Below are 11820 nucleotides of genomic sequence, written 5' to 3' on the forward strand. Positions count from 1 at the left end.
CAGAATGGTATAATAAATAAACATGCTTGATTAAGATTAGAGAGACTTGGTTTCAGTGCAAGGAATACCCACGTTGAGGTCAACACATTGGCTGTGTGACCCTGTGCAGGTCCTTTAATTTCATGCCTCTGCCCTAACACACAACCTTTCAACTATATAAGAAAATAAATTGCAGAATATTTCCTGATCCACATCGACTGAAAATTTCCAAATAGGGAGCTTGGAACATCAATTAGATCTCAAATCTAGTTTTAAAAAAGATAGACTTGCCTTCTCTTTCTTTGTTTGAAATATAATTTAATTAATTGTCATCATTAGTTAAACTGTGTGTGCATGTGTATGTGTTATATTTGTATGTGAAATAGAATACATTTTACTTGGGAACTTTTCTTAACTTGAATGTGCTTAGAAAATGTGATAGAGAAAAATAATGGCATTCAATTCTAGGTTTCTGACAGGTAAAACTGAATAGAATATACTTAAGTTTTAATTAAATATAATATATACATGTATTTTACATGTTGAAAATATTTCCTATGAATACAGAATTACAAAATGTCTTGGGATGACAAAATAAAGAGAGAAGAAAATCATAAATGTCATTGTACCTGATGATGGCATTGTTATGTTGCCAAATTACATATCATGTCTGAGTTGTTCCTTCATTTTGCATTGTTTTTAACAGTGGATGTACTAGAACCATGGATTGGAGGAATCCTTTCTCCTCATTTATCCTGTATTGTTTGAGAACCCCTACCCAAACCATGGTTCTGGCTTGACTATTGCCATAGAAACCTTTCCTTCTAATAGCTAGGCAAAAACTTGGCTGTCTACTGGAAGTTGGCATGCATTAAAATCTAGACTGATTCTCAAAGGAACATATAGTAAACTGAACATATTCCTTCTTGCTGAGCCAGGGCTCCAAACAAGCCTGCTTGGAACTTGTAATACATCAGAAGGGAACCAAGTGCAGGGCTATCATTTGTATATTATTGTAGCTTCTCTAACATGGCATGGTGATTGTTGTAGCCTAAGCTAATTCAAGAGGACACACTTTGGGAAATTAGGTATAAGACTGTTGCAGCCAAGAAGTGCCTAAATACTGTCTTGACTCAGGGCTTCTTTGTAATCCCTTTCTTCAGGGTACTTGCCTGGCTTTGATCCTTTGTCTCCTCTTGACCATAACTTTCTATATGTTTACTTTACACTGACTCTCCTGTTGATATCAGTTTTTGCCTTTGCACTCCCTGTTTTGAAAGTATTTTCTTGAAGTTTTCTAATGATCCAGTAAAAGCAAACAAACAAACATGAGGGTTCCTGGTCCAGGATTTACAAATGTTTCTTTAGAATGTACTGAAGTATAATTGAGATGCCAGTAAACTTAATTTCTTCCATTTGAATTGTCTTAGGAAGATTGTGATCACCTGGCAAGATAAGGTTACCAGACATTGAGGTCCTTTCTTGAGCTGAACTGCCAAGCATTTAAACTCTACTGTAGAGAAAGCAATTCCAATGGACTGGTCACCTTGTTTGAGTGCCAAATGCAGATTTGCCTAAAAGACCATTTTACAGAGAATTCACACAAAACAAGTGTTCAAAGGGTCAAAAGAAGTGATACAAGGATACTTTCAAGGTTTCTTTGAATCACTGTGAAATCAATCAAATCAGTCAAAGACATGGGAGTCACTGGCAGAGGATCATCCAGCATAGTTCACTCTCATCAGAAAAGGAACTATTCTTAATGAGCAAAGAGGAATTGTAATAGCCCCCCCCCAAAAAAAAAGGTGAGATGAGATGTATATATTTAGAGACAGGTCTGCTCCAAATATTCACATGTACCATTTGTGCCTGACCTGTGGTAGAGCTTTCCAAACTTGTATTACTCTGATCAGCCACAGTCATAAACACTGTACCTTGACTCTGACATAATGATGTCATTTTGGTCCTCTTCAAGTATGAAGGACAACAACCAATTGAAGGATATGACAAGGTGTCGGCTAATAAAGCAACTTTTCTAAAATTCAAGTCTGATAATGCCATTCCCCTATTTAATAAACTCTGTTGATTCTGTATCTCTAGTGCTTAGCACAGTGCCTGGATTGTAACAGGCACTTAATACATATTTATTGATTGACTGACAATTTAGGATCAAATATAAAAGATGTTTGGCTTATACAGCCCTTCATAAACCTGCTCCCCTTTTACTTTTCCAGTCTTATTATCCTTATTAGCTTACAGGTACTTTATGATCTGAAGGCTTTCTTGCTATTCCTCATACAAAATTCTCAGTCTTTCAACTCAGTATATTTTAACTGCCTGTACTCTATAAGTAGAATCCTCCCCTTTACCATTTTGCTTTCCTGGCTGCTTCAGGTCTTAGCTAATGTCCTGTTCTGCAAGAAGGCTTTCCCAGGAGTTCTTAATGTCAGTTGCTTCCCTCTGGAATTATCTCCAATGTATCCTCTACACAGCATTTGTACATAGTTGTTTGCCTCTGCTCTCACTATATGTGACATCTTTGAGAACAGGGAATACCTTTTGCCTTTCTTTGTATCTACATCATTTAGCACAATGCCTGGCATTTAGGAAGCACTTAATATATATTTGTATACTTAAAAGGAGACATAATTCTTTAGAACCACAGGGAGCACATATTGTGAATTTTCAAAAACAAATCTTCCTTTACAGAGGATTGTGTTTAGGGAGAACATTGGCCCATTTGAATTCCTCTGTGCTAGAGGGTTAATTTTTGTAAATCCTTCCTAGTCTAATTAGTACTTGTTAAATCTTGATATGGTTTTAAGACTTCTTACTCCGAGTGTGACATGGAGTGCCTTAATCTGTTCTACATTGCATAGGAGATTGGGAAAGGAAATACTACTTTGCTTCATTTGTACAGGAGTGATATGGGCCAGGTAGAATACATTTGTATTTTGGAATAAGCAACGGTAAATGAGAAAATGATTTCTGATAGGCATAAAACTTTCAATTCAAGTGAGAGAATTAAATCCCAAAGGAATTCATTCCGATTGTTTTGCGATACTGGACATGTCACTTATTCTTTATTCATTTGTCCATTCAATTATTAATCTCCCACTAGGCAATGAGGATAAAATGACCAAGAAATAGTTCTTATCCTCAGAATGTTTATAATTCATTGTCAAGGGAGGGAAGAAGGAACAACACAAAAAAACCCCCCATGAACACAAAATGTTAAACATACAAGGCAACAATTGTTAGCACCTACTGGGTACAGAACAATGTGATAAATATGCAGAAGATATAAAATGCTCACTAGAGCCTAATTTAACTATAGTTTAGTGGTAGGAAAGGGGGTACTGGTGATTTAATTCAACAAACTTTTATTGAACAGGAAAACGATTTGAAAACTTTTCTATTTTTTAAATCATGAACAATTTACCAATAGCTCCTGAAGCTTTTTTTTTTTAATATGATGGCAAAATTCCCTAAAATGAAGCATAAACTTCTCATTCTGACATTCAAGACTCTCTCTATTTGGCTCCAGTTCACTTTTCTAACCTGATTTGAGAGCATTCCCTTTCATGCACTTTACTTTTCCAACAATACTTTTAATTGTTTACCTGTCTTCTTTTCCTCTGTTTAGGAATTCTTACAGGTTGCTCCTTGTGTCTGGAATATACTGCTATATACACAAGTATTGAAGTCCATTTCTTTTTTTCCCTCATAGCATAACCCTTGTGCTGTATCTATCATAATATTTCCTATTTTCTTTTTGTCTATCCTTATTAAAAATCACTTAACTCTTCACAAATATATAATACTTTTCTTGCACCTCTCCTGTTAAACTTCTTACATTCTATTATGTGTCATGCCTATTTGTACACATCTTCTCTTCAGAAGGGTAAATGATATATTGTTATTCATCTTTGTTTCCCTGAAACCCTAGATCTTTGCATATGGGAAGTATTCAATATTTCTTGGATTGCACAGGTTTTGTTGTTTTCCTTTGAAAAGTGTATTACATAGAATTTAGGTGACTTGGAAATGTGAAAATATTTTCAGAATGTTTTTCATTTTGTTTAAATTTTTATTTTTACGTAGGGAAAAATCAAATATACATTTAACCCAATTTGGCTGCAAGTTCTTTAGCTTTTGACTTTTCTAGCTTGGCAATACGAGCCACTGATTTTGGACCCAGAACATTGCCACCCCAGTGATGACAGATCTCATCATATCTGTATTTGTAATTGGTTTTGATGGCTTCTACCAGTTTAGCCAGGGCTCCCTTATCTTCAGGGTTAACCTGTGTGAAGGCAATGCTTGTGCATGTCCTTCTGTGAACTAAGTGACCCAGTCTGGCTTTGCCCTTGATAATACAGTAAGGAACCCCCATTTTTCCACACAAGGCAGGTAGGAAGACCACTAGCTCAGTGGGGTCCACGTCATGTGCAATCACTACCACCTGTGCTTTGTTGTTTTCTACTAGGGTAGTAACAGTGTTTAACACCTGCTCTGAGGACAGGTGGTCTCTTAGTGGGGACATCTCCTTTGCCAGCAGCTTTTTGTTCAGCCCAAGCCAGCAGCCTTTGCTTCTTATCTTGCTTTGTCTCAGGTCTGTACTTGTGAGCCAGTTTAAGCAGTTGAGTAGCTGTCTGATGATCCAAAGCCTGAGTGAAGTGGTTAATTGCTGGTGGCACTTTCAAAAACTTATAAAGGATAGACCTTTGACGCTGCAGTCTGATGTACCGAGGCCATTCGACAAATCGAGTAAGGTCCCTTTCGGGCTGGATGTCCTGACCAATGCCAAAGTTTTTCGGCCTCTTCTCAAACAAAGGATTGACCACTTTCTTGGCCTTCTGCTTCTTTACTATAGCAGGGGCTGGAGCCACCTTCTTCCCCTTGGCCTTCTTCCCCTTTGGGCATCTTGGCCGGCTGAACGAGAAAGCCAGAATGTTTTTGACATAAAAAAAATTTTTAGGGGCAGCTATGTGGTGCAGTGGATAGAGCACCAGCCCTGGATTCAGGAGGTCCTGAGTTCAAATCCAGCCTCAGACACATAACACTTACTAGCTGTGTGACCCTGGGCAAGTCACTTAACCCTCATTGCTCAATCTGCCCCCCCCAAAAAATTACGAAAATACAGGTGTTATGCAATAATAGGTTAAATATGCTATGTTACTATGTATATAAAATTTCATATAACAATTATATTATGCCAAATAGGTAGATTTGTGTATGTATATATGTAAATCATATATTTACATATATGCAAACCATACATTTACATATATGTAAATCATATAATTGACGGGTGCTCAACAAATGATTGACAGCTTGGTATAGCAGATAGAGGGCTGGACTTGGAGTCAGTAAGAACCTAGTCATAATCCCATATAAGACATCAGGTATGTCACCAGGGTGGGGGGGAACTTTGAGTTTCAATTTCCTCAAAATTGAAAAAAAAGTTAAAAAGAAATAAATTGATTTAAAGAATTATATTCATTACAGTCTTGAAAAATTAAACTTTTAAAAATAAATTTAAATTCCTAATTATCATATTAGTAAATATAATACAAATATAGTGAATACTTCTCTATTCATGACTATTTCTGATTTTGTTTCTTGATTTAATGTCTTTGCTAATTTTATTTTCCTTATCTTTTTGAAAAAAATGGCTTTAGACCCATGAGTATGTGTCCTTTTTGCTAGATATTTTGCCTTTTAAAATTCTATTTAAATTTCTGTTTTAAAATGTACATGAAGTTTCTGATAGATATTATTTTTCAAGTACTTATTTTCAAAGTTCACAATTATGAAAATAATCAAAATACAGATATAATAGATGGCACTATCAATTTCTTAGGAATAACATTCAAATCTAATTTTTCATACAAAAGAATTTGGCACCAATTACTTCTTGACCTATAACATTTTAGATTCATTTTTTCTTCAGTTATTTGGGCCCTACACTTTTAATTTTTGTATAAATTAGCTGGTTTAAATTAGTTTCCTAGAAGGAATATAGTATTCCCTTAGAGGTACAATAAATATATAATAAAATCATATTGCTATTTCAATTGCTAAACCCCCTTGGATGGCATTCAAGCTGTGTTTAATTCTGGATTATGTACTATTATATCTAGTGATAGTACGGAGTAACATACTATCTGTAATTCAAATGATATATTAGATTTTTTCATGTTGAATAGCTTGGAAATTTTTCAAGATAAAATTTTCTTTTGCTGGAAAGTAAACTAGGAGTGTTTAAACATCAATCATTTATATTCCTTTCAATATAATTTTGCAATATGTTAAAAATGTTTGTCTTAATGTTGCTACCACAATATATTGAAGTTAAAATCTTCTAGTCACTGGGAAATTCATTATGTGTGTTGATCACACTCATTGGTTTCTCCCAATGGAAAAGCTTCAAGAGAATTTTGTGGTAGTCTTGCATTTCTGATTTCTTGTTCAGTCATTCAATCATATCTGACTCTTCATGACATGGATAGAGGGCCATGGGGTTTTCTTGGCAAAGATACTGGAGTAGTTAGCCATTTCCATCTCCAGTAGATCACTGATCCATTGGCAAACAGAGGTTAAGGGACTTGGCTAAGGTGACAAAGCCAGGGAGTTTCTGAGGTTGGATTTGAACTCAGGTCTTCCTGATTCCAAGCTCAGCACTCTATCCACTATTCCACCTACCTATCCTTATATTTCTAACTAGATTGTAAGTTTTTTGAGCACAAGGTCTTTGTGTTATAGCTCTTTTGTTTCCCTCATAATGTCTAACATAATATGAACTCTATATGGCAATATGTGCTCCCTAAACATTTTACTAATTCAACCCTTGCTACCTGCTTGTGGCTGTAGACTCTGCATAAAAAAATAAAATATGCAGGTAATAGACATTGGGCCAAGTCCCATACAACTGTGTGATAGATACCAGTACTACAGATAGTTGTTCAGCTACAAGAAAAACTGCCCAACCTACTCATTTATGTTTTCTCTTTCAGCAATAAATTAATGATTTTTCATTATACCATAGATACTTTACTTTCCTACATAGATAATAGCTATTTACATGATGCCATAATCCAACATTTATAATAATAATAATAACAACAACAACTTGAAAGGTGGGATATGGATAAACTTAAGTATTGTAGTCCAAACTGTAAATCTAAATAAATTGGTAAATTTTATGAATATTTCTCTAAATTCTGAATATCCATCTTATAATTCATTTAAATTGATAGTGAAATTCAAAACATTTCTAACTGATAGCTCCTTGGGAAATGCCCAAAATTTTAGCATACAAATTATGCAACAGAGAGTATGAATTGCAAATCTGGTAAAAAATTGCCAACAATGATAAAAAAAAATTCTTTATTTAACAATTTTTTTACACTGACAGTTCACTGAAGAAGAAAAAATAACTTACATGGACCTTGTCTAAATGAAAATTCATTTTTTGTAACAAAACAAGTCAAATTATTCATCATGTTTAAAGATAGACCATATTTCAAAGCCAAAGGAAACTTTCTGACTCTATCACATCAGTAAGAAAGACTTGATATTACTATTTTCTTTTCTAAATCATAATAGTTTATCAGCTCTTTTGTCATCCTCAGGAAAGAAAGAATCTTACAATGTTAGCAATATTGCAGATCATCTAATCAAACCATCTCATTTTACAGATAAGGAAATGGAGGACTGGAGAAGTAAAATCTTTTGTATAGGGTCAATTACTATCAGGAGTGGGATCAGGCCCACATCTTTAGTCTTTCTATTTCATTGTTCCTTTTTTCCATGAAAATATTTTTTTTCATAGAAAATATATATTTTACCACAGGTTGTATTCCAAAGATAGCAATGGTAGTTGATAATGGTTCCCAGGTGGCCTTGATTGAGAATATCACCATGTCTCTTTCTACATCATAAAATTTACACCACGTGTATGGAAAACTTTTTTTTTTTTAAAAAGGGAAAAAATAAGAGAATTGCTTACTTCCTGTTAAAGGAAAAAATATTATTGAAAAGTTTTAAGTCTCCTCTCCTCTCCTCTCCTCTCCTCTCCTCTCCTCTCCTCTCCTTTCTCTCTCTCTCTCTCTCTCTCTCTCTCTCTCTCTCTCTCTCTCCTCTCTCTCTCTCTCCTCTCCTCTCCTCTCCTCTTTCTTTCTCTCTCTCTCTCTCTCTCTCTCTCTCTCTCTCTCTCTCTCTCTCTGTCTCTCTCTCTCTCTCTCTCCTCTCTCTCTCTCTCTCTCAGACACACACACACACTCACAAATATTGTTATAGCATTTAAATTATTATACCCAGAGGCAAGAAGAGATGGGAAGGGGGATCAGGGAGGAGGGATGACATACAAGAAAAACAACAAGTATTTATTAGGGGGGATCCTAGGACAAAGAAGAGAGCGTGACCCCTGCTTTACTCACTCCTTTTGATGTGCCCTCTCTGAGTCTCAGTGCCTGTGCCTAAAAGCATCCAGAGCCCCCTGACACTGAACTAGCTCTGGTAATGTGTGAGTCAACCTCATCCTCTGTGTGTACATCCCTGGAAAGTATTCTGCCAAGGAAATGCCATGAATATTGCTGAAAACATCTTGCTAAAAAGCATGGGAGAAAGCACGAAGCCTTACTTCACTCCATTGGTGACTGGGAAAACATGAGAACATTGTCTAAATACTGATTAATTTCTCCAGGCAACCAAATTTTGCCATGATTTTCCACAAGTCCTCACTGTTGACAGTGTCAAAGGCCTTGGTCAGATTGATGAACACTGTGTACAGACCTGTATTCTGCTCCTGGCATTTCTCCTGGAGTTGTCAGGCAGCAAACACTATATCGACCATCCCAAGGCCCTTTCTGAAGCCAGGCTGTCTTTCAAGTAGATGACCATCTTGCAGGTGAAGGATCAGACTATTAAGGAAGACTCTGGCAAGAATCTTGCCAGCAATGACCAAGAGAGAGACCCCATTCCCACCATGTGATGGTCACAGGATAATCTATTTCCTTTTCTTTTAAAGAGATGGACAGTGGAGTTATCTTGAACTCCTGAGGAATATCCTCCTCTTGCCATGTAACCCAGAAAATTTCAGTAAGCTTTTGTATGAGCAATGGATCCCCTGCCTTGTAAATCTGAGTTGGAATAAAATCGATACTAGGCACTTTGCCAGAGGAACCTAAAAAAATGTTTAAAGTCTTGTCCTTATTGTTGTTATTAATGTTTCTTTTATCTCTCCCTCCTAAAGAAAGGAATTTTTAATAGAGCACCCTTATTTACAAGGTCCTACTTGAGTAATATCATTGGAAAGCAAATGTTCTATATCTTATGAAGGAAAAAAGAAAATAAATTCTCTCATTCTGCCTATTAGTAGTAAACTAGCTCTATGGTTCACTGACCAATTTAAAACTAAATTGTTCTATCTCTCTCTATATATATATTAGATACACATATACACATATGTAATTACTATGGGAATATTTAAATAGGGCTCATTTATGCACAAAGATTAGCTATTCTTTTTTTTTTTGGCTAGGTGATGTTGTTAAATGACTTGCCCAGGGTCACATAGCTAGTAAGGGTCAAGCTGTCAAGTGTCTGAAGTGGCATTTGAACTCAGGTCCTCCTGACTCCAGGGCCAGTGCTTCATCCACTGAGCCACCTAGCTGCCCCAATTAGCTTTTTCTTTTTTCAATTTGAAGAGTACCAGGGTAACCTAACAAAAAAATTTCACTCTACTCCTCCCCCAACCATCCACTTTAACCTATTTTCTAAAATTCCACCATTAGAGAGAATTATTTTGAAGTTATACCTAGGGTAGTTCTTCAAATTGAGTCTTTGCTTAAATTTGTGTCTTCATATTCCTATGTAAGTCACCCAAACTTAGATACTCTACCTTGGGCTCTTTATCAGTGGCAAATAACGTCTTCCATGTTGCCCTTAATACATTCTGTTGAGTACCGGTTCTCTCAGCTGGTGTCCACATTAGTCGTCAGTTAGTGACCTCATATTAAAATGAAAATGACTCAGGAAGGATGTTATGATTAATGTTTCTTAAAAAGCTTGGATTTATTGTTTGAGCCATATCGATGGTGGGACTGCTTGTTTCCTAGTAGGCATTATGTCTCTCTGTAAAATGTTGTGATGATTATTACTATGACAAAATAATGCTTTTCTTCTGTCTCAACCATAATGCCAGTAATAAAATAATGCACTTTCCCCCCTTTTTATTGAAGATATTTCTCATTATATAATTTGAGGAATTCTAAAAGTGCATTTGAATGTCCTGTGTCTACCAGCAGAAATATAATGCCATGGTATTTTTGTGTAGCAGCAGAAAAGAAATATATGGGTGGAAGGCATTACCTGATAGATGTTTTAGTGGTGGAGATGGGCCCTAGATCTTTCACCTGTAATTGGAATAAGTTGACAGAAAAAGGAAATAGGAGTACTGTACAAACAAATTCAATAAATTTAGGCAGCTCTCACAAAAAGCAACACAGATTCAATGATGATGATGAATGGTAAAAGGTAGAATGTTAGAGGTCAGTCCAAGAGAATGGCTCTATATCTGGATGATTTACTTACAGATATGATAAGATCATAGAAAAACAACTCTTGAACTTGATTTGATTTTTAAAGTTGATAACTGAAATACAGGATATGGTTAGAAATATTGCTCAATTTAGTTGCTTTGTCATTTGATTTCTGTCTTCCTTTAATCTTTCTTTGTTAGTAAATCAAGTTGGAGCATGAAAATGTCTCTATATACTATTGGCAGGAAAACAAAGGACTTCGTGTGGAAAAGTGAAATTTCTAGTTGCTCAAATTTTCACAGTATTCTGACTCAAAGTATATAGACCATACTCTTAAAGAAACATATTTTAAAATGAAACCTATGTAAATATATAGGTAAAAATGATTGCATGATACAATTGTGATCTATTTGAGCAGAATCTTATTTTTTTAATGTTAATTTGAATATGGTAAGAATCTGAAAGCACAAACCAGAAAATACATTAGAATAAAAAATGAAAAAAAAATAAAGAAAATTTGAGTGTTTTTTGGTGGAGAAGGATGATGAAAACTTATTCCCCTTCTGTCCCCATTTCCTTCATTCTAGTCCAAGAATAAATCCTTGCTGAGGAGCAAATGCCTGAAAATATTATTATTTCATAGAATCTTCTTTATATCCCATCTACCTACTTTTGAATACATTGGAGACATTCATTACATCTGCATTTCCCCGAGCTATGCTGTAACACATGGAAGGAGTCTGGCACTGGTGGCTGCCTGTATGCTTAGGCACCAGCAGTGGTGGCCTCTATCTTTTGCCCAGGGCTATCCAAAAACACTTGGAGGTCTGGCCAGTGGAGGTTATCTATTTTCCCTAGAGCTACACTGAAATTTGTGGTGGTTCCTGGAGCTGGAGTATGCCCATTTCCTGGCTATGTTGAGGCATGTATGTGTATGTGGGGGTGTGTGCTGGTGTTGGCATTTGCCTTCTCCACCACACTGGATCTCAGGATCTACCACTGGTTTATTGAGGTTGGACTTGCTGCTGGCTTGCTGGTATGCTTCTAGCATCCCAGACTGCATTCCCCTTTTACCTGAATGAGACAGACTTTTCTTGCTGATCTTCCAAGTTTTTTGGGCTAAAAAATTGTTTCACCCCATCTTTTTGCTGGTTCTGCTGTTCCAGAGTTTGTTTTGGGATGCCATTTTATGGTTGTTTGGAGTTGAAGATGGGAGAATTATGGTGATTTACTGCTTATTACACCATGTTAGCTCCCAGAAGTGGATGATTAAAAAAAATTATACTTCAGTTTA

The 11820-nt window shown here is 35.9% G+C and overlaps 1 pseudogene; it reads right to left on the reverse strand.

Moving 5' to 3' along the window:
- Positions 1-4089: 4089 nt before the first annotated feature.
- LOC110220421 (large ribosomal subunit protein eL8 pseudogene) lies at positions 4090-11589 on the reverse strand (annotated as a pseudogene).
- Between the last annotated feature and the right edge of the window lie 231 nt (positions 11590-11820).

The sequence above is a fragment of the Phascolarctos cinereus genome, unplaced genomic scaffold (genome assembly GCF_003287225.1).
Source record: "Phascolarctos cinereus isolate Bilbo 61053 unplaced genomic scaffold, phaCin_HiC Scaffold_4;HRSCAF=312, whole genome shotgun sequence".
Classification (NCBI taxonomy): Eukaryota; Metazoa; Chordata; class Mammalia; order Diprotodontia; family Phascolarctidae; genus Phascolarctos; species Phascolarctos cinereus.